At 37.1% G+C, this 23,509-nt stretch overlaps 2 long non-coding RNA genes across 4 annotated transcripts; both read right to left on the bottom strand.

The window, feature by feature from the left end:
- Positions 1 to 288: 288 nt before the first annotated feature.
- On the bottom strand, positions 289 to 1,343 carry LOC120481546 (uncharacterized). The gene is made up of 4 exons (XR_016169609.1): positions 1,200 to 1,343; positions 969 to 1,037; positions 619 to 724; positions 289 to 366 (listed from the first exon to the last, which is right to left on the bottom strand). It is a non-coding gene; the product is annotated as an uncharacterized LOC120481546 (long non-coding RNA).
- Positions 1,344 to 5,217: 3,874 nt separating this feature from the next.
- Positions 5,218 to 9,902, bottom strand: LOC120481541 (uncharacterized). Of its 3 annotated transcripts, none has more exons than XR_005623329.2 (6): positions 9,531 to 9,902; positions 8,638 to 8,712; positions 8,259 to 8,346; positions 6,615 to 6,785; positions 5,602 to 5,676; positions 5,218 to 5,490 (listed from the first exon to the last, which is right to left on the bottom strand). It is a non-coding gene; the product is annotated as an uncharacterized LOC120481541 (long non-coding RNA). The 3 variants fall into 3 exon arrangements; XR_005623327.2 differs by having other exon boundaries at positions 8,259 to 8,387; positions 8,642 to 8,712; XR_005623330.2 differs by having other exon boundaries at positions 8,642 to 8,712.
- Positions 9,903 to 23,509: the final 13,607 nt, after the last annotated feature.

Below are 23,509 nucleotides of genomic sequence, written 5' to 3'. Positions count from 1 at the left end.
TCAAAAATGATTAGCTATAACATTGTTAAAGCATAAAATTGTATTAATCTCAAAACTAAAACATAAAAATCTAACAGGTTTATAAATGGCATCCACATAAATTATTAGAAGTTCTGCGTACAGTAAATGCCCAACATTACATGAAGAACTCAGTAAAGTCACTCATGCGTCTTGACTCCGGTGTTTGCTCAGAGCACTCATCATCAGTCTTTGCTTGTTTTGGTTCTTGCAGAAAAATAATCCAGGAATCTGTATTAATAGTGTTCTACTATTCTCTCTTCTAGTTGTCCAGTTAGCAGCTTCTTCCCCCAGTTAGCAGCATTGAGCTCTGTTCTCTGTGTGCACGGTAGAGTTTTTCCTCATAGCCTAAAAAAGAAGATCATGCAAAAGTGTAAACATAAAGAATACACATACATTAAGATCACAAGCAATATTGACATTGCAAACTTTCAAAATTAGCCAGCCTAATTAGCAATCAGAAATTATGTAAAGACTAATTTATTGAAAGTATAAATATGATAAATTATGAGTATCTTTTTTGTTTCTGTAATTTAAAACATACTTAATCCATCCAATATCTTAATCCAATAAAGTTTTAAAAATGGATATTTTTCTTACACAAATGCTTCGCTTTAAAAGGGCTTTATAACCCCGCCAGAGTCATGTGGTGGATTACTTTTATCATGGATGGATGCGCCTTGATAGACGGCCATTCACTGCCATTCTAAAAGTCAAAAGAGTCAGGACATTTTTTTAAATATAACTCAGATAGTATTCATCTGAAAGAAGAATGTTATATACACCTAGGAAGCCTTAAGAAACGCTCTTTCCAATTCATTAACGTTAACCTCTATATGAATTACTGAAATATTATTAACTTTTACTTTCAAAAGACATTAAGATCACTTTTAAGTAAAAATACAGTATTCGTATGCATAGAACACAATACCGGTATCATAGTAGGCTACCTTGGTTGTAAATGGAGACTTTATTGTGTCATCGGTAAGTTAATCGTCTTGAAACAGTCCGTTTGGAGTCTGCATTAAAACAAATCTAGCTGTTATTCAAAAGTATCATACACTCAGATTTATTGCGACTGTCATACAATTCTAAGAAAGTAGAAATTTAGGTCTAATACTGAAAGACATCAAGGATAAGAGAAAGCTATGTAAACTGAAAAAATACACACAAAAACTTACAGTTGTGAAAGAGTTCCGTTGACCAGGAGTTCTGTTGTTTTGGGCCAATGTGTCGCCAATTTAGACAACGGACATTCTGCGCCGATTTCTTCAACAGAAACGTTGCTTTATTTGCGCTGTTTGTCGAGTTCAAATGTTCTTACGTCATGGGAACATTGCGCTGTGATTGGTGGTTTTAAACGTCGATCTACAGCGACCTCCAGTCAGCTTCTCATCTCTTGTAAACGCATTTGTCGCAACAGTTCAGTTCAGAGTAGCCTAATATATCCTCAAAGCACTTTACGTATGCTGTTTTGACAATGTTCTTCTTTTATTATGGAAAATTATGCCATTATTCTATAGGTTAAAATAATTCTACAGTAATTCTAATTTCTCTATCTGTTACCTAAACAGCTTCCTTAAAATATCCTTACAATTTTATGAGCTTTTATTAGATTTTGTCATCTTAGGTAAATGTCCACAAAACATTTGATGAATGTTGCTTTGATAATGTTCCTCCTTTGTTATTGTGCCAATGATTTATAAAAGATAACAACATTTCGACAAAAAATCCTCAAAATGTATCATGCAAAATGTTTGTTAAAAAGTCAATTTAAAGGAATGTTTTATTAAAAACATTTTATCATCTCAGGACTAAATAATATCCTCAAAACATTTTGCGAACGTTAATTTGATTATGTTCTTCCTCTGTTATTATGGTAGGCCTACATTCAATATTTTATAAAAGATCATTCTATAAACTTTTACCTTATCAACATCCTCAAAATGTTACATTTAAAACATTCTAGTTTTGTTAACACTTCACATTACAAGAATGTTTTATAAAAACATTCCATCATCTCAGGCCTCAATGATATCCTCATAACATTTTTCGAAAGTTGATTTGGTAATATTTCTCCTCTGTTATTATGGAACATTGTTTCAGTGTTTTATTGAGAACGTTGTAATATTGGTTATCTCAACAACATTCCCAAAACATCCTTAACATGTTACAGTGTTAATGTTTAAACACGTCACATTACAAACATTTTATCAAAAAACATTCCATCATCTCAGGCCTCAATGATATCCTCATAACATTTTGCGAACGTTGATTTGATAATGTTCCTCCTTTGTTTTTATGGGACATTGTACCAATGTTTTATTAAGAACATTGTAATATCTGTCATCTCAACAACATTCCGAAAACATCCTCAACATGTTACAGTGAAAATGTTCTAGTTTTGTTAACACCTCACATTACAAGAACATTTTATAAAAAACATTCCATCATACCAGGACTAAATAATATCCTCAAAACATTTTTTACGAACGTTGATTTGATAATGTTATTCCTATGTTTTTATGGGACATTGTTTCAATGTTTTATAAAAGATCATTCTACAAACCTTTACCTCATCAACATCCTCAAAATGTTAAATTTAAAACGTTCTAGTTTTGTTAAGCACGTCACATTACAAGAACATTTTATAAAAAAACATTCCATCATCTCAGGCCTCAATGATATCCTCATAACATTTTGCGAAAGTTGATTTGATAATGTTATTCCCATGTTTTTATGGGACATTGTACCAATGTTTTATTGAGAACATTGTAATATCTGTTATCTTAATAACATTCCGAAAACATCCTCAACATGTTACAGTGAAAATGTTCTAGTTTTGTTAACACGTCACATTACAAGAACATTTTATAAAAAACATTCCATCATCTCAGGACTAAATAATATCCTCAAAACATTTTGCGAACATTAATTTGATTATGTTCCTCCTCTGTTATTATGGTACATTGTTTCAATGTTTTATAAAAGATCATTCTACAAACCTTTACCTCATCAACATCCTCAAAATGTTAAATTTAAAACGTTCTAGTTTTGTTAAACACGTCACATTACAAGAAAGTTTTATAAAAAAACATTCCATCAACTCAGGCCTCAATGATATCCTCATAACATTTGCAAACGTTGATTTGATAATGTTATTCCTATGTTTTTATGGGACATTGTACCAATGCTTTATTGAGAACATTGTAATATCTGTCATCTCAACAACATTCCCAAAACATCCTCAACATGTTACAGTAAAAATGTTCTAGTTTTGTTAACACGTCACATTACAAGAACATTTTATAAAAAACATTCCGTCATCTCAGGACTAAATAATATCCTCAAAACATTTTGCGAACGTTAACGTGATAATGTTCCTCCTCTGTTATTATGGAACATTGTTTCAATGTTTTATAAGAGATCATTCTACAAACCTTTACCTCATCAACATCCTCAAAATGTTAAATTTAAAACGTTCTAGTTTTGTTAAACACGTTGCATTACAAGAATGTTTTATAAAAAACATTCAGTCATCTCTGGCCTCAATGACATCCTCATAACATTTTGCGAGCGTTGATTTGATAATGTTCCTCCTTTGTTTTTATGGGACATTGTACCAATGCTTTATTGAGAACATTGTAATATCTGTTATCTCAACAACATTCCCAAAACATCCTCAACATGTTACAGTGACAATGTTCTAGTTTTGTTAACAAGTCACATTACAAGAACGTTTTATAAAAACATTCCATCATCTCAGGCCTAAATAATATCCTCAAAACATTTTGCGAATGTTGATTTGATAATGTTCCTCCTCTGTTATTATGAGACATTGTGCTAATGTTTTATTGAGAACATTGTATAATCTGTTATCTCAACAACATTCCCAAAACATCCTCAAAATGTTACAGTGAAAATGTTATATCTTAGTTTACATTTAACCTTATAGGAACATTATTTGAAATGAGAAAACATCCTTAAAACATTCTTTAAACATTACATTCAAATGTTTTATTTAAAACATTAACCAAACCTCTAGGGAATGTTAGCCAAAGTTCTGAGAACGTTCCCTGTTAGCTTAGCTTTCTCAATCATTGCATGGTTGCACTATGCCTGAAACTTAGTAATCAACATGCATTTCTGTAGGTCTGTCAAAATAAATAATCTGTTATCATGGTTTAGTTAAATTTTAAAAACACTACTTTTCTTAAAATCATTGAGTCAGACGTATTTCGTAGCATGATTATCTTGTTTCATTGTGTATTAAGTCCATATTTATCAGGCTGATATTTGTAGAAATTAGAAAAGTCAATTTATAAAACAAAATGAACCAGTTTATGGCCTTGCGGCAGAACACAGCAAATATGAAGAAGCACTTTTAAATTTTTTGTTCAAACATTAAAGTAAGATTATCCTTTAAAAAGTGCCCAGACAACAAATTAGATCGTGCCGACGTTGGGGCGCGCGTGGCTGCCCGACATAAAGTGCCTCGGTAAGATGTCTTATGGAGATCGGTAGCTAATCGGCAAGACATTGGGAAGACGGTGGTTTTAGAACGATCGCCGACCGCGAGCCAACGTATACCCGACATGATCGCCGACCGTGAGCCAACGTATACCCGATATAATTATTATGACCTATTCAGCGCGATCCCACTAGAGCAGGGAAAACATTCAGACGCCTGCCTCGCTCCCTTTGACTTAATACTGGAACAGCTGATTTTCGTCTGCATTGCTGGAAAGGGCACAGCATGCTTGAAAATCAGCTGTTCCGGTGTTAAGTCAAAGGTAACGAGGCTTCTGAATGTTTTTCGCCGCTCTAGTAGGATCCCACCGTTATGTCTAATTATTGATTTGTTTAGGCTAACTGCTGTCAGATTGTTCCAAGGACACAGGTTGCCTATTGTCTATCAACAATCAATAACAATATGATTTGTTAATCGTAACATTTCTTCCCTAACAATTTTGACAATTGCAATTAAATTGAAATGAAATTGAAGTGAAAGTTAAATTGAAAGTTAGTGATTGTTTGTGTACGGGTGTAGCCTATTTCAAACACAGTCTGACTACCTGGGAAATGTCAGTCTAACATAAAAAATGAATGGATCAGTGATATTAAAATTAAGTTTGATGGTCATGCAAATTAAGCTAGGAGTTTTCCAGGATAAATAATAAAAATGAGAGCACCGGAAGATGACCTTGAACATTTATTTTTTACTTTTGTTTTTGCAAAAGCAGTATCATTTATTTTAACACTCATCAAATCACACATAGAAAAGTACAACAACAACAAAAAGAAATTCCCTCCAAAATAGGTAAACAGGAAAAATCAGTCCAATCAATTATTTCACTTTAAGATGCTCGCCCTCTTGCTTCCTGTCCCTCCTCAGCCGCAGCCAGTTTCTCGCAGTCATCTCTACATCTGCCTCAGTGGAATTTTGTTGGGTAGGATTTCTTAACACAGCACCTAAACGAAACAAAATAAAAAATAAATAAAGCAAATTTATACTTTTACTAATTTAGTCTGATGTTCTGAGTAAGAAGTGCAGTAGCATACATTGCATATAAAATATCGTACCATTGTTAGTCCTCTGAAGGATCCCTGGAAAAGGCTGCAAAGCACACAGGCCGTCATTATTATCCGGCGGCGTCACTAGAAAATAGAGAAAAACCAAATTATTGGAGTGAACAGTAAGTCAAGTTTATCACAATTATATAAACTAATGTCAGTGAGCTGAGTAATTGCCACACATTTCTATCAGCAGCAACTCATCTTAACCCATGTCAAAATAACAGAGCTAACCCAGTGTCACTCCACATCAGTGGTTCTCAAACTTTTTCTGTCATTCCCCACTTTGCATAGAACTGTGCTGTGCTCTATATGTGTTTGTGTGTGTGTTTGCGAGTGTGTGTCAGTGTGTTCTTTGTCTGCGTCTTAAATAGCTTACAGTCAGGAAAGCCTTCAGTCTATGGAAGCACATGGGTAGCAATATTCAATTTGAATGAAAATTAATTTCATGATTTAATTTGAATAATTTCATCGCAAGCATCTTGACTGTGAGTGTAAACGCAATTAAGAAAAGTAACATTTGAATGATCATTAAATTTGCCACAGTTTTTGCTTGAACATGTTACACATATCTAATCATTTCTGTAATGCATTTTCATTTTAATTTTGACACTTATAAAGCATTTCAATATGCATATTAAAACTAGTGTATGAAATGGCAAATGTAAATTATGTAATTTCATTTTCATTTTGCAACAAACGTTGCTAGAATGTAAAATATAAATTTAAATACACAATGCAATGCCATTTTACATATTGCATTGTCATTTTGCATATTACATTTCAAATTGAATATTGCTACCCATGTGCTTCCATATCAGTCCTCCAGTCCTCCTTCTTGAATATTAACTGCGGCCTCTTGGAAAGACAGAAAACCTTGGCTAACTTATCACACTACCAATATAAACTCCAAAATCATATCTGGAACACCAAACTATGGTATGCGCTGTGGACCTGTGCAGTACACTGTGTCTACTTGAGTTTAGGGACCTGATGCAGTTTACTACAGAGGGGACACTTACCTTTACTATACGATGATGTGGGATGGGCTGGAGGAGATTTGTCGTGCGTTTTCTTCTTCTTTGCCTGTGTTGTTTGTGGTGCATTTACTGTAGGGTGTCTGATGAAGGGCACGATTTAGGGTGTCTGATGCAGGGGATGGTGGTGGTGATGGTGATCCAAGTTGCAATGGTCTGTAAATGAAACGTTTTTACAAAGATTAGTTATCATATTGCTCACATCGAACAGAGAGAAATATGACATGGGTGACATACTCTGTGTGATACAAAGAGGATGATCAAAAAGTCAAAAAACATATGAAGCTCACTGAAATTGGAAAACATTTTAAATATACAAAATAAATGAACAAAACAACCAAAAAACAATAAAAGCAATGTCCCGGTTAACAGAAAATGCACTTGAATAAATAGCCAAAATACAAATAAAATGGTTGTAAACAAAACCCGACCATACCCTAAATTATTTGTTATTAAAACATTAACACACAAACCACTGTTAATTTAACATAAAGCAAGCAGCTACTGCGTGCATTGTCTGGCATGACTGAATGGGCTCCCTTAATAATTCCAAAAAAGCTGACAGTTCATCATGATCTCACACATCTCTGTTATTACCAATGAAGCTGACTGCACAATGAATCTCATATAATATCTAGGCTACACTTTGTTTGTTATAATTAGAGGATTTGCCAGCATACAGAATTCAGCACTGAATAAAAAAAGTCTGTTTTGAGCAGTGAGGGAAGTATATCTTAAATGCTTCTGATTGGCGTTCAAGAAATCAACATGTGATTGGCTACATCGCTCAATAATGCAAACATGTTATACGTAAATAGAAACTCTAGCCTGTAAATCGTTACTACTTTGTTTTAGTTGTTCTTGCAGATGACTAAAAATCTATTAGTTTTTATATGTTTTATAAATAAATATTTCTAGTTTGCGGGAGTACCGCAAATCGGTTTATTCTCCCGCAACCCGCACACACAGAGTGAGTGCATTACCGCTTGCACTCGGCCATCGAATCTAGTGCAGCGCCGCACTCTATTGCGTTGGGAGTGCACGTCTCTAGATCTAAGGCCCGACCCGAGGATAGTGTCAGCCCAGGTCGGGTCAAGTCCTTGCTCGGGCAGAGAATCTAAGCTCTAGTTCACGCTAAGGACCCGAGAGTTTGTCATCCAGTCTCTTTGGTATAGAGAGACAGAGAGAGACGACGAGGAAAATAAACAAGCATGCAAATGTAAATTATCGTGTCCAGAAAAATTTGAGTTTGCCATGCCTCTATCATATTTGCTGAGTGACAAAAAATACCTTTTATTGACAGTGATAGACAGTTGACAAATATCTATACCAACATAAACATAAAATTTGCAACGTTACAGCACTCAGCATTAACCTGATGTTGACAATGGAGTTCTCCTGTAGCCTTATTTAGGTCAAAGATAAATATTTCCACTACATTACTGCCCTGGCCTACCTGTAAACCATTCCTTTGCTACTAGTCCACTCGCTCCACTATAAGGTATAGGCTTTCCTGATGCAAAATTAATAGTACAGACAGTAAAGGCAGAGACAGGTAAAGGTCACATTTTTTAGGATCTTAGGATGCCAATAATCAAGACAAGCAAACAGGGGAAAGTTATTACATACGTGTGTATCAATATGTGAAGACCCTAGAGATGTCCCCTACTCGTCTCAATCCAGATGGATGTGGTGCTGGTCCACTGGGAAGACCATACTGTAGTTCCAGCCGTCGTGTGTGCTGACGCGGCAAGTACACTGCAGCCGTAATGCCGGACAGAAGGGGAGTCACACCAACATATGGAAAGAAGTGTAAATGGATGGAGAAGCATAGTTTACTATAAAGCTACGTCTTAGTTTGTGCTAATCTTGGCGAAAGCCGAGTACAAATCTGCATGAAGTTTTAACATCTACTCTCGTGTAATGGAAATCATGTGCAAAATAACTTTTAACTAGATTAGTTAAAGATAGTGTTTCAGTTGTCTTTGAGGTCAATTAAAACACATACTTACTGTACAAAGGCAAAGACGCTGTGCAAAATGGGCCTGGGCTCTGAAAAGAGCCTTTGGGGTGTATGTAGCTCCTGTTGAGAAAAAGACGAAACATGAAAAGGAGTCAAATATATTGCAAATGCCTTTGTGAATTAATGTGCACTCAATTTATCTTTATTGACTAAAACAGTTTGTTAAGAAAATGGCAATTCAGAACTGTAGGATGACTTCTAGATCAATCACTCACTGAAAAAAACAGAAAAGACCATTCTATTTTGTTTAACAAAGGTTAAGGCTCTATTTTTATGAATAGCTGTGTGTCTTCACTTACTATCACTTTACTATAACACTTCTTTGTATGACTGTCTAGTGGCATGCGCGCTTGTACTAAACTAGGTCTTTGATTGACAGGTCTACTTTTCACGGTAAACGCACAACAAAAGAGCTGCTTTAATTTTAAGCATATGTCACTTAAACAAAATAATTAAAAATCCCTTGAGTGTAAGGGGTTAATATTATAAATGGACAGATGTATGATTGTTTGGAAAAAAGTCAGTCCATAGTTTTATGACCGTTAGTTTAGCCTGGTTGTTTTAGGTTATCCTCAGACTGACGAAAAACGAGTTCCCCTCATGTCTAAAAATACATAGGCTACTGTCAAAAATAACTAATTGAAAATATTTAATGCGAGAACATAAAACAGTCGGTTAATAATTACTAAAGTCAACAGTTAGAAAATAACTGTTGATCCTCCGCCGCCAATCTCTGTCATCCGTATCGTAAACATTTCTCAGAAAACTCGACGTTTTCTAACAAAATTATATTTTTCAATGAAAAAATAAGTACATAAAACAAAATAAACACTTACTGGCCTGAAAACGGTGTGTTTGAAAAGGATAAACATACTCACAGAGTCCGTTGCTGTAGACTTAGCTGTAGGCTGTAGTGTGTAGACGATGCTGAGATCACTCACGCGCAAAGCGCACCGTCATAAAAACGTGTGCACGCGCGTGAAGGTCTTGATGTGGACCAACGGTTGCGCAGATATTATTTATTTAAAAAAATAGAAGCGGGATCGGCAAAATGGTTCATCACGGTTCCTCCACCGATCTCCGGAGTTGTGCATGAAAGTGGCTATTCATCCCGCGGCCCGCCGATGGTTTACCCACCAAAGTTTTTTGTTGTGCAGGGGAAAATCCCCTCCCGATACTTTGCCGCTGGTGCCCTCCAATTGCCAACGTCGGCAAGACGTTCAGTGCTATCTGGGTGACATTGCAAAAACTAGTGTCATTAAACTTAATCTTTGGTTTTAAGGGTAATTAAATATTCTCTGGATCCCCATCGACCCCTGAAGTTATGACTTCTGAAGATCTCTCACGTGTAGATTGACTCGGTTGAAAAATGTAATTGTAAAATTTAAAGTTGTACACATCTGAAATTCAAGGTACATTATATTTTAAAAAGTATTCTTATAGCTAAAATCAATGTCTTTATTCATAAATATGATCTCGTTAGTGTAAAATTAGCTCTGACAATGATCTGACGGGTGAGTCCATGGAGGCCTCCATGTCGTCCCGCCATCTTGAAAAACTATAATAACGAAGAGGGGCAAAAAAAAGCACTAGTCACCGCAACGCATTTTCATTCAGAACCGGCTGACTGAAACCATCTGAAGCGACCAAGGAGGTCAGTGAGAGGCGCTTGAAAGGCCGCACTGCACGGTGCTTCATAATGCAATCCTCGTAGTTATGATAAAGCTTAAAAATTGAATCTAAACGTGACTGGCAAACTCAAAATGAGGGTAAATATCGGTTTCCCCAGGTGGATAGAGCTAATGAAGGAGAAAGACTTTGAAAGGGACGCTGAAGTCCTGCTCTCTTCTCGACAGGTAAGTCAATGTTGCGGTCTAAATTTGAAGGTTGTGTAATTCATTATATAGGCGGCGTAACGGTAGAATGTGTATAGTTAAACTCGAAAAAGTACTATTGGGTGACATGTCGTAGCTTCTCGGCACATAACGGTCACCGTAGTCGCAACACGCATTTCAAAAAGTGCGGCTCTAGAGAGCACTATGTGTTTGAATCGAAGAGGTCAAAGGGGCATGCTTTCTGCTATAGTATCATCAGCTCTCCCCAAAGTGTGTTCATGCGGCCAACAGACAGCCTGTCGCATCAACAAATGCTAACATTTGAAAATTCTACATATATTTTGAGTAGATAACCGATAGTGTATTCTCAGTGAAGGGTTTCACCTTCTGTGCTTCCACACTGAATAAGGATAGTTTGGGAGATACAAGAAAAGTCAAAATGATATATCGTACCTACATGCAATAGGTCATAGCTACCGTGGAAAAAGTAAGATCATGCTTTGAATTAAGACGAATAAATTTAAATATTCACTCAATACCAACTTTACTTCTGCTGTGTCATGGACCACAGAGGCACATTGCGTCTCTGAAAATGTGTGGTGATTTTCTAAATGATACAACTTAATCTACATAAGAGCAAATAAGAGCAGTCCAAGGATTTCTTTTAAAACAAAAACATTGTGACAAACTTTCATTTCATGCGACATGGACAAAAATACTCTTTGAAATATTTTGTATGAATAAGATCTAAGACACCAAAGCACAGATCTTGATTTATAACATTTTTTATTTTATTTTTGATCAAACGATATTTAGTAAAATAATACCTTAGATTAAATTTTATGCAAATCATTAATATCATACAGAAGTCTTGTAAGATACAATTTTAATAAAACTTTAAAGATTTGATTTAAACAATCATTTAATTTTAAAAGATGTAAACTTTTAAGAGTATGCTTTTAAATGAATTTACAATGAATAAAGTTCTGAAAAGCAGACTAGCATTGCACACGCTGTGACATAATTGTGGCCAAGAGGCTCATCTGTCCTGTAACTCCTCCGTCTCTGTCAGGGTGTGAAGGTTCATCTCGAATATGCTGTTACAGTACAAAATCATTATGGCTTTATGAATAAAAATTATACTTTAGGTCGCCGTTACAGTCAATCATTAGAGTAATCTTCTAAAAGATAAATAGAAGATACGAATGTATTCAAACTATAAAGATTTAATTTAAAAGATCATATTTAAACTTTAATGATTATTCTTTGAAATAAATTCTTAAATCTAGACTAATGTCATGTAGCCACCATATGTAGAAACATGTTTAGACTTTATGTTCTCTTAGCAAAACAGGTGTGACAATGATGTGATACACCCCTTGTAAGATTTTTGTGTAAGGTGACTCTCATAATGAACACACCCACACAGACCATGTCTGCCATGCGCTGGGTGTTCGAGTGAGAAAGAGGAAGAGAGAGAGAGAGAGAAATATTATTTTTATATAGTTTATTTTTATATTTAATGTATATACTTTTAAAGAACAGCATGTTTTTCAACGTTATAGTATGAAATATTATATTTGTAAATTAATTATTGCACATTTATAACCATTTCATTTATATACTTTTGAAGATCAGTGTTTTTCAACTATAGTTAGTGTTAAATATTATATTTGTAAATGACTAGATGTACATTTTATAACCATTTAATTTATATAGAACATAATGTTTTTCAACTTTAGTGTGACATATATAAAGCACAACAGAAGCTGACCACTGTGCTGTACAAATGGAGAAGTAAAAAACAAACCACACACAATGCACTAATAACAAACTATAAAACACTAGGTTAGGGTTTAGAGAAACCAACGTTATGAATGAAATGCAAGAGTAAAAAGATTAGACTGTAGCTTAGATTTAAATTCATGTACAGATGATGTAGACCTCACAGATAAAGGAAGAAGACTATTCCATATCCTAGGACTGGCCGCTGAAAACGCACGATCCTCGCAACTTGAATCTTGATCTTGGATATGGCAGTATAATGCTGTCTGAGGATCGCAACGATCTTGTTAATTTTTTCACATTTAAAAGATCTGACAGATAGGATGGTGCAAGACCAGTCAAAGCCTTAAAACTAACAACAAAATGTATATAACACACTGGCAACCAATTTAGAGATAATAAAATCGTAAAAAAAAGTAATGTGTGCTCTCGTTTAGAGTCTAAATAATCGTAGTCAGTATTCGGGGTTTGCTTTTCCAACAGAGGGGCCAAAAAACAATTGCTTCAGTCTTACTCTCATTCAAGTGCAGTGCAAATTCAAGGACATGCAGGACCGTACGTCAGATAAGCAGGCAAGCAAAGTTTCTAGGCCTTGCTTGTCATTATGTTTCAAAGGGAGATAGATTTGAGTGTCGTCTGCATTAAAATTAAAAGACAGCCCATGATTCCTAAAAATTGAGCCTATAGTGGTAGCATGTCAAGTCAAGTCACATTTATTTATATAGCGCTTTTCACAATACAGATTGTATCAAAGCAGCTTCACAGTGATAACATGAAAGTAGTACAACACAGATCAATAATATTGCTAAACACTAAATAATCCCAACTGAGCAAGCCCAAAGCAAGCCAAAAGCAAGGCTCTGGCAGAGGAACGAGGAGACCGGAGTATCGGGAAGAACAGGTTTTTAATATATATAAACAGGCAGGCAGACAGGAACACGGGCACCACACAGGTTCACAATAAACTTCCATAGACAACGACCGACAAAGACAGAGTAAAACTGAGGGAACTAAATACACAGAAGAATCAAACATAATGGGGTGAAAACAGGTGAAACAGATGAACAGGACGCTGAACGGGAGGCTGATGAGGGAGTGAGTTCAGGTGTGCAGACGAGAGGATCATGGGAAGTGTAGTGCTGAAGACAAGACAGACTGGTGCAGACGGAGGACTGTGACAGAACTCCCCCCTCCCGGGAGGCGTGACCTCAAGCCGCAGAACAGAGGAAGGAGGGGGGACGATCTGAGGGCTGAGCGGGTCGTGGCCAGGGCGGAGCAGGTTGAGGGCGTGGCCAGGGCGGAGCAGGCTGAGGGCGTGGCCAGGGCGGAGCAGGCTGAGGGCGTGGCCAGGGCGGAGCAGGCTGAGGGCGTGGCCAGGGCGGAGCAGACTGAGGGCGAGACCAGGGCGGAGCAGGCTGAGGGCGAGACCAGGGCGGAGCAGGCTGAGGGCGTGGCCAGGGCGGAGCAGGCTGAGGGTGAGACCAGGGCGGAGCAGATGGAGGGAGGACTCCTGGTGGAGCTGAAGGAGACGGGGCTGACAACACCAGGGGGCCGACTGACAGGGGCGGAGCAAGTGAGAGAGGAGACCAGGGTGAAGCTGAGCGACTGACAAGACAACGTGCTGACGAGGGACCAAGGGACCATGGTGATAACACAGGCTCAGGTGACCAAGGTGACGACAGGGGCACGGAGGGACACGGTGAGGGCAGAGGGAGTGAGGGCTGACGGATGACTGGAGGGAGTGAGGAGTCCAACTGAACCGGAGGGGTGACATAACGGGGCGGAGCCAGAGGAAGGAAGTCCATAGGTGAGGGGAGGATGACGAGGGAGTGAAGGGAATCCGGAGGACAGAGGGAGCCTGGCCGAGCTGGTGGACTGAGGGACCATGGAGGAGCTGAGGGAGGTACGAGCCACGGGGGAGCCAATGGGACCGGGGGCCGAGGAAGTGTCCATGTGGAGGAGGCGGGAGGCGAAAACTGGGGATCCACTGACCAGGCTACTTTCGGGGAGCTGAAGGGCAGGAGAGAAGATGGAGGACAGATGAGAGGAGGCGGGAGAGGGAGGCTGGGCGGGATCCTGGTCTCAGGCTGGACGGTCTCTGGCTGGACGGGCTCTGGCTGGACGGGCTCTGGCTGGACGGTCTCTGGCTGGACGGTCTCGGGCTCTGGCTGGACGTCTCGGGCTCTGGCTGGACGGTCTCGGGCTCTGGCTGGACGGTCTCGGCGGGGCGAGACTCTGGACGGGCTGTCTCAGGACGGGCGGTCTCTCAGGACTCGGCTTACCCCATTGGAGAGTTCCAGAAACTTGGAAATATAATCCTCCACAGGGATCCCGTCCTGAAAACAATGGACTAAAAGGTCGGCTGGGTTGAAGCGGGAGTGATCAGCTTCCATGCTTTTAATGGTCGGTCGTTCTGTCACGGTGTGGCTCTGGCAGAGGAACGAGGAGACCGGAGTATCGGGAAGAACAGGTTTTTAATATATATAAACAGGCAGGCAGGCAGGCAACACCATAGAGGATTGTACATTTATAATTGTGTTTCGGATGCTTTCTATTTTCTCATTGAAGTAATTCATAAAATCATTACTACTAAACTGTAACGGTATATTTTGCTCTGGTGATGTCTGTTTATTTGTTAGTCTAGCCACGGTGTTAAATAAAAACCTTGGATTATTTTGGTTATTTTCGATTAGTTTGCGGAGATGCTCAGCCCTGGCTGTTTTTAGTGTCTTTTTATAACGTGACATACTGCATGTATAGTGAAAGTAATTATAATATATATACGTATATATATATATATATATATATATATATATATATATAAATTGTCCTCACTTCCACAGTGTCTTCAGGAATGCGGAGGGTATCATGTAACACCCCCCCACACACACACACACACACACACACAGATAAGTGCGCCCGGGCCCCTGTCTGACTTAGAGGTTTTCAGGATTCAGAGAGGTCTAAAGTAATTTATTGATATCAACTCTTTCTCACACACATAGGCATAGAAGACTATGTGGCATAGTGACCTGCCATACACTGCATGTGAAAGAGAAAACAATCTGGGATCTTTTTAACTTTAAATGTATGGACATTTTATTGTATTTTGAATTTTCGTACTTTATCTGTACCCTGACCGTGAACTGCGAGGTACATCAAACCATCAGCTGTATTTCATGCTTGTCTCCCTACAGATGAAATAGCGTTCAACAGATTATAACTGGAAAATAAATGATTAGCAAAACACACTACCTGTTGTTTTGAAAGGAATTACAGTATAGCCTTGTTTATTTTAACTAAACATAAAAATCTGTGTAACTCACACAGAGACATAAATGCACCTATCTGCCTGCATGATAGAGAGAATCACTCAAATCTTTTTTATTTTATTTTAAATGAACTGAATGCTTTTCAACTTTAATTATTGTGAGATATGTAGCATTATTAGAAAAACTATTTTCTCACTAACCCTGCGACACCTGGCAGGGAGGGGAATTCCACGACCTTATCTTTAATTCAACATTATCAAGGCTAGGAGGTCAATAGGTTAAAAAACTAACTGTCAAATCCAATTTGATCCCTTTAATCTTATCTTTACAATTAAAAACAAATGTTAAAAAATGACATTATCAAGGCTAGGCGGTCAATAGGTCATAAAACTAACTGTCAAATCCATTTGATGCCTTTTGATTTTATCTCGCTAACACAGATGTCTCTCTTTTTATCTCATTTTGATACTTTTTTATCTCATTTTGATACTTTTTTTTATCTCATTTTGATACTTTTTATCACCTCTTATCTCCTTTGCTCTCTATTCAACCCTTTCATCCTATGCCAAAAGGGGCGTGGGAAAGGGGCGGGAAGGGGCGGGCCACCTGTCAATCAATCATCTTTTTGACATAAGGTGAATCCTATTACTACTAACAGGAATTTGAAATTTCTGCAAGAACCCTGAATAACTGTACAGTCTGCCACTTGTGTCATAGAGTTGGCCAACAAGTGCAATATTATTCCTGTACCAGTTTTCAAAAAATAAAGATTTGTTTTTGTAGAGAATGTCCTTATTATTCCAAATGTAATAACGATGAGGTGAGAAGTTATGTTTAAATAAGAGAGACCAAGCCAAAAGCATGTGTTTATGAAAATTGGACAGTTTGATTGGGATTTTGTTAATATTATAATTGCATAATAACATAAAATTTAGGCCACCGATTTTAGAGAAAATATAGTTTGGAATAAAGTTCCAAAGTGATGTTGGATTGTTAAAGAATTGTCTGAGCCAACTGATTTTGAAGGTATTGCTTGTTGTGAAGTTGTTGTGAAGTTGTGAAGTCCAAAAAGTTTAAGCCCCCACCCTGATTTGTGTTCATTATTACAGACTTTTTGACGTAATGAGTTTTGTTTTTCCACACGAAATTAAACAACATATCGTCAATTCTTTTCGATACCTTACAATCAACACCCAAAGAGGCCGCCAAATAAGCAAGTCTGGAGATTCCCTCCGCTTTTGTCAGTAATACTCTTCCTCTCAAGGATAAGTCTCTTTGTAGCCAAGAGTTTAACTTTTTTTTTTTTTTTTCAATGATTGGGCTAAAATTTAATAGACTTCTTATACTTTGGTCTTTAGTTATTATTGTTCCCAGGTATGTAACCTGATCCTTCACAAGAATGCCACATACATTTGATACATTACAATCTTTAACTGCCATTAGTTCACATTTTTTTAAGTTTAATTTGAGACCTGAAGCTTGTGAAAATCCTCTGATCAATTCTATCGCAAGGGGAATCTGGGATGCATTTCTCAGGAAGATGGTGATGTCATCGGCCAGCTGACTAAGGATGATACTTCTTTCAGCCAATGTTATCCCTTCCAAGGCACTGTTAGAAACATAGAGCTAAGATTTGAGAGGTGATCAAAAACAGGTATGGGGAGATTGGGCACCTTTGTTTGATTCCACGGGACACTTTGAATCTAGGGGAATTACCGAATTTCAATTTTATTGCACTACTACCATTTCTACCAGAAAGACTCGGGAGATAAGATACTGTACGATAAAACATTTTATTAACAGCCCAGCAAGCCATATATGCAATAAAGTTCTTTGGCGTAGGCCCCGTCCGTAACTCGCGATCCGAGGGTATGGATTCTGCATATCCTGCCTGAAGATAAAGGCAGGGGCGCAGCCGACCCCCCCTTGGAGTTTTGGAAGGGACCGACCTGGTGGTGGTGGTGGGAAGGATGGAGCAAAGACCGTCTTAGTGGAGGGGGAGGATGGTGGTAAGTCAAGCATCAGCATCTGTGAACTCAGACAAGTGTAAGTAAGGGTCTTCTATACTTCCCGTATTAGAACACGATTGGATAGATGAGAATGTAATAATGACGTGACAATTGAGTCTTCCTGGCAGAACTTGCGCTACGCTTTCATTTGTATACAGGGTCCTGACAGTTCTGCAAAAGACATCTCCAAATCCAAATTTTTGAAATTCTTGTAGAATAAAACCATGTTCAAGCGAGTCAAACGCCTTATAAAAATCAAGGAACAGAATGAAGCTGTTGTCTGTGATGAGCTCATTATAATCTAATAAATCTAGCACTAATCTAATGTTATTTGCAATATGTCGTTTCCTCATGAACCCAGATTGTGATTCATCTATTATAGAGTCTAACACTTCTTTAAGTCTATTAGCGAAAACTAGTGCAAAAATTTTGTAATCGTTATTTAATAGAGTGATAAGACACCAATTCTCTAGACAGTTTCTGTCCTTTTCTGGTTTTGGAATCAATGTGATGACACCCTGTGTCATAGTTGTTGGAAGTGCTTCTTTCTCTAAGCTCTCTGAGAAAACTTTTACTAGGAAGGGGGTTAGTAATTCATCAAATATTTTGTATAGTTCAGCAATTATACCATCACACCCTGGGCTCTTGTTATTTTTGAGATTTTTGATCGCCTTCAACACCTCCTCTTTCGTAATGCTATCATCATGCTATCATAATGCTATAAATCTGTATTTTGTTATGTTTCGGTTTAGCCAGTTTGTGAGTTTGTGTGCTCGCGTGTGTGCCTGCGCGCGCACGTTTGTGTGTGAGTGTGTGCGTGTATGCTGCTCTATTTCACCTTCACTCTCTCCCTCCAGCCCCCTACCCTTCAACTCTATTTCCTATGTTGTTGACTAGTCAACATGGGCAAAGGTTTATTTGTTATTCATCTGAATATCAGGAGCTTGCTACACAAAATCGATCTCTTAAGGGCATGGTTGGTCTATAATAAACCAAGTGTTATAACATTGTCTGAGACCTGGTTGAATAAAAATATATTGGATGAGGAAATTAAACTGGATGGTTATGTCGTGTATAGATCTGATAGGGCTACTCGTGGAGGAGGGGTAGCCACTTATGTCTCCTCAAATTTATCATCTGAGCTTATAGCTCTTAAGGAAAATCCTGTATACTTTGAATGTATTTTTGTTAAAATTAGTTTTCATGTAAACAAACAGCTGATTATAGGGAACATTTATAGACCTCCAAACTCTCCTACAGAGTCAATACATCGCATCGGCACCACTATACAATCTGTTAGTAGCTCAAATGAGATGATTATCCTTGGTGATTTCAATATTAATTGGTTAGATCGATCATCTCTAAATGATAGAAATTACTTTGAAAGTTTAAATCTGACTCAACTAATTAAAGAACCTACTCGGGTTGACCACAGATCCAAATCTCTGTTGGATTGGATTTTGGTCACCCACTACAACAGAATTCTTGAATCTGGTGTTTTACCCGATTGCTTTAGCGATCATTCCATGGTTTTCTGTGTATGGAAAATTAGATTACCTCGCTTACCCCCCAAGTTGATCAGGGTAAGGCAGAGTAAATACTTTAACACTGAGCTTTTTATCCAAGATCTACTAGATATAAACTGGTACCGGTTTAATCTTATTCCTTTTGTTGAAGATGCCTGGAATTTTTTTTATACTGAAGTGCTTAAGGTAATTGATAAACATGCCCCTTGGATATCAGTTAAGGTTAAGGGGCGACACTTACCATGGATTAATGCTGATTTAATTTATCTTTTTAAACAAAGAGATAAGGCATGGGAAAAGTACCGCCAGTCAAAGGATCCTTCAGAAGGGGCTGTATATAAACAATTAAGAAATAAGTGTACGACTAAAACAAGAAATGCCAAATCAAATTATTATACAAACTTTTTGTCTAATAATTTCCATAAGCCTAAGAAGTTTTGGGAAAGCATTAATTCTTTATTAAATAATTCTACAAAAAACATTGCTACTAAAATTAAAGTCAATAATGATGTTATTAGTGACCCTTCTGCAGTCGCCAATGCCTTCAATCTACACTTTTCTTCTATTTGTAGTTCGCAATTTTCTAATTTCTCTAACTTTAGTTCAGCAGATGAGCTTAATAGTTCATTTTCATTTGCTACAATAAATCCTACTGAAGTTCAGCACGTAATTTCCGAATTAAAGTCAGGCAATGGTACAGATCCCGACGGCCTGGAGATTAAATGTATTAAGCTTGCATCTCATGTACTGGCGTTCCCCTTAACTGATTTATTTAATTTATCATTATCTACCTGTGTGGTCCCATTTATGTGGAAGTCTGCCAGAGTTACACCAATACATAAGGGTGGTGATCCACTTGATATTAACAACTATAGACCTATCTCCATCATCAGTAGTATAGCAAAAGGGTTTGAAAAAATTATATTTAATCAATTATTCAAATATATTAATGATTTTTCTATTCTGTCTCCAAATCAATCTGGTTTCAGACCAAACTTTTCTACAACCACTGCTCTTCTAAAATTTACCAATGATGTGTCATCTTCCTTAGACAATAACAAATCAACTGGTGCAATATTTATAGATCTCACTAAGGCCTTTGATATGGTCGATCATTATTTGCTTCTTGATAAACTATATGCGATAGGTCTTACTAAAGATTCTCTTCTCTGGTTTAACTCTTACCTTCATGGTAGATATCAGCGTGTCTCTTTTCATGGTTGTGAATCACAGTCCTTAATAATGGACAAAGGTGTCCCTCAAGGCTCTTCTTTAGGGCCTCTTCTATTTTCTTTATTTATCAATGATCTTCCTTTAATTTGCTCAGATTGTTGTATTCATTTATATGCAGATGATACAGTGATTTATTCATCTAATATGTCTGTCTCTAAGATTCAATCATCATTACAATCTAATTTTAATGCCATTCAACTTTGGTTCCAATCAAACCATCTTCTATTGAATAAGAAAAAGTCATATAGTATACTGTTTTCTTACCAGATCAGCTTCAATGAATCAACATAATAATCTTTCACTTAAATTTTTAGACGATACTCCACTTTTACAAGTTGAGGAACTCAAATATCTGGGCCTCTGGCTTGACTCACAATTCTCCTTTAGGTGTCATATAAATTCTGTTGTAAAAAAGATTAATTGGAATTTACGAATACTGTATCGCTCTATTAATTGTTTCACTCAAATGATTAGACTAAGAATTGTGTCACAGCTAATATTTCCCATATTAGATTATGCAGACGTTGTCTATCAAAACACAGCAGAATCAAACTTGAAGGCATTGAATGTTGTTTTTAATAACATATGTAGATTTGTGCTGAGATGTCCTTTTACCACTCACCACTGTGTAATGTATGATTCACTGAACTTATTATCACCAAAAGCCAGAAGACAGTATCACTGGTATCAGGTTATCTTTAAATGTGTGTATTATAATTACCCTTCTTATCTGAAGGAATATTTATGTCCATTTAGATCCAACTATAGACTGAGACACGCTGAATATTTCTCTTTCACTGTGCCAAATATTTTCAAAGAGAGTGGTAGGCGTGCTTTTAAATTCAAAGCCCCTTCAGACTGGAATAACCTGCCTGGGTCTTTAAGATCCGTCACATCACTGCGTTCTTTCAAAATATCTCTTTTTACTTACTTGCAAGCAAATGATTGCTGTAAATGTTTTCCTCATGTGTGACTGGATATTGTTTCATATACCCTTTATATCTGTGATGCCTATTATTATTATTATATTTTATTTTATTATTATTTTTTATTTTTATTTATTTATTCTACTATTTATTATGTGTATAATATGGATTTAGGTTTACGTATATATTATGTATGTATTGCTTGCATGTATAGATGTGTATGTGAGGGCTAAATGTTGTCATGCATTGTAATACTGCAATATGTTTTATATATGGATTTGTTCTTAATAAGGAGTTGATGGGCCTGGAGGGGTGAGTGGGTGGGTGGGGCGAGGTGGGATGAGGTAGAGCTTTTGTGTGAGTGAATGTACAGTACATGTGTTGTATTACTTTTGTTTTGTCTCGAGGACCCCCTCGAAAACGAGATGTCTCATCTCAAGGGGTTATCCTCAACAACAACAACAATAAACGTCCAATAATAATAATCACAATAGTCTCTGTCTTCTGGGGATATAGTTCTACAATGGCCAATAGAGGTCATAAAAGATTTAGTTGTTACCTCACAGTAATTAGATGCGTATAAATTGTTATAGAAATTATAGCAGTGAATGGCTAACTCTTTTGGATCTTCAATAATTTTTCCCTCTAGTTTAATTTGATCTACAGTAGCCATGACATTTTTACTCTTTTCAAGTCTAAAGAAGTCGGCTGAGTTTTTTTCACCCTCTTCAATCCATCTTGACCTTATATAGGCTCCCTTAGCTTTTGATTTTTAAATGTCATCTAGTTTATTTTGTAGTTTCGTATACTCACATCTTTCCTCAATAGAAAGAGACTCTTTTTTGAGAAAGAAACGCTAGCTTCTCCATAACCTCATCTTCAACTGCTTGTCTGCTCTTGGCCAAATCACCACCAAACTTCCTGAGAAATTTCCCCAACTCCCATTTCCCCAACAATTTGTCCCATAATTTTTCTGAGAGTCTGCTTTAATCCAAAAGATTTCAATCAGTTCTTGTTTGACCTGTTTATGTTCAAGGAGGGATCTATTAAGTTTCCAAAAATGAAGCTTTTGGGCCAGAGGACTGATCTGAGGACAGAGCTATTGAGAGGTAGATCGCTTTATGATCGGTCAATGGAGTGTTACTGATATTGACTGAAATGCGGTTCTTTGTTAGACATCTGGAAACTAACCAGTAATCAATTCTGGATTGTCTTGAGCAGTCTTTATTGGACCAGGTATACTGTCTGTCATTTGGAAACTGTTCCCTCCAAACATCAACCAGGTCAAATTTATCCATGAGACACTTTAACACAGAGTTGGGAGACCCTGATCTCCTCGGTGGCCATCTGTCTAACATATTATTCATCGCTATATTAAAATCTCCTCCCACAACTAAAGAGGCATGAGGGTATTTGTTCAACCAATGTGATATTTTATCCTCTATGGTATCAAGCATGTTATTCACCACAGAAGTGTTGTACCCATATATGTTTATAATGAGTATGGTATGATTATTTTTAGTAATTACCATTATGAGAAAATGCCCCGAAGAATCTAAATCGGTATTTTGAATATTCCCATTAAAATTGTACCTAAAGATTCCTACTCCAGCTGAGTGCTCTGATCCATGTGCTAACCAGATGTTGTCTCCCCATTGTGACCCCCAAAAACTACAGTCATTGGCTGTTGAGTGACACTCTTGAAAAAAGCAAAAATCTGTCTTATTTTTCTTTGCAAACAAAAACAAAGCATTGCGTTTCACACTATTTTTAAGACCCCAGGCATTAATAGACATTAAAGACAAAGACATAAAATAAAATTAGGAATAACCTGAAAGCTGGAAAAATACACAAGATTCTCTCTAAACACTTAGTTAGAAAGTTGTTATAAACTCTGCAATACAGAAACAAACCCCTAGCAAAAGACAAGGGGCATGAGTACATAGTATAAGACAAACTTACAATTTTTTTTTTCCTTTACCTCTTTTCTTAGGTCCTAACCAAAAAATTATATTCAGCATTGAGAACACATTTGGTAACCCTTTGAAAATACATTTGGTAACCCTTTGAAAATACATTTGGTGGTAATCCTTTGAAAATACATTTGGCAACCCTTTGAAAATATATTTTTCGTTTCGTGAATCCTTTTAATTAATTTTTAGATTTTTAATTTTGAATAATTTTTTGATAGCGTAACTTCTGAGATGAATAATCCACCAAGAAGTAGAGCAGACGAGATTTAAGCCATTGCATCTGTAAATCTGCAGAAAA

Source organism: Pimephales promelas, chromosome 8, assembly GCF_988280905.1.
Source record: "Pimephales promelas chromosome 8, fPimPro1.hap1.1, whole genome shotgun sequence".
Lineage (NCBI taxonomy): Eukaryota > Metazoa > Chordata > Actinopteri > Cypriniformes > Leuciscidae > Pimephales > Pimephales promelas.
Note: the sequence above shows the minus strand (reverse complement) of the source record. Positions and strands in the feature narration are given on the sequence as shown.